The following is a 996-nucleotide window of genomic DNA, read 5'->3' as shown; positions in this document are numbered from 1 at the left end:
TAAGAGAGTCGAGGTTATTTTAGTAGCAGTTTCTGAGTAAATGTAAATAGTTCCTTAGAGAGAAAGTCTGGAATATTTCTGTTTCTGAAACTCCTTCCTAGACATTTATCTGCCGTACAGAAGTCAGCACGCTTTACAGCTGCACCTAAGGGTCCAAAGGGATGCCCAGGGCACGCGTCTCACCCTGCTTCTCTGACTGGCACAAGCGAAGACTGGACCTTCTGGGCAAGGTCGGTTTTCTGAGGAAAAGGTTCAGATTTTTGCATTTTCCTAGAAACCTGTGTGTAGTTCTCCTTCCTCCAATTGTGATTCAGACTTGAGTGGCAAGTGTGTCTATTGAGGGGACATTTGTTGCCCCCTGACTTGGAGTTTCCCCTCTGATACTGGACAGTCTTTGCAGTACGATCCCCAGCAAAGAGACATCCCTGCAAGCGATCGGCCAGCCGTTCCCAGAACTTCCTGGCCTTTGTGCGTGTTTTGTATTCCACATCACCACCATGAAGGCCATCTCACCCTCAGTATTACCAGGTGCTTTTGCCCAAGGCTAATTTACCTGCTATGGCCTTGGTCACATGCACTGATCTGCTCGTGCTTACGTATGGACTGAATGGTTGTGTCCCCTCCAGATTCACATGTTGCAATCCTGACCCCTAAGGCGATGGTACAAGGAAGTGGGGTCTTTGTAGCTGACTAGGTGATGAGGGTGGAGCCCTCACAAATGGCATCTGTGCCCTTGTAAAAGAGACCCTGGAGAGCTCCCTCACCCCTTCCACTGTGAGAAGATACAGTGAGACGACAGCCGTGTATGAACCAGGAAGCAGGCTCTCATCGACACCAAATCTGCCGGAACTTTGATCTTGGACTTCCCAGCCGACCAAACTGTGAGAAATAAATGTTTGTTGTGTAAGCCACCCAGTCTGTGGTATTTTTGTCGTAGCAGCTGGACCAGCCTAAGCCATGCCTGGGCACATGGGTGGGCCACAGAGCCAGACAAGG

This window comes from Pseudorca crassidens, chromosome 9 (assembly GCF_039906515.1).
Source record: "Pseudorca crassidens isolate mPseCra1 chromosome 9, mPseCra1.hap1, whole genome shotgun sequence".
NCBI lineage: Eukaryota > Metazoa > Chordata > Mammalia > Artiodactyla > Delphinidae > Pseudorca > Pseudorca crassidens.
The sequence above is the reverse complement of the archived record's forward strand: the minus strand, read 5'-3'. Positions refer to the sequence as shown.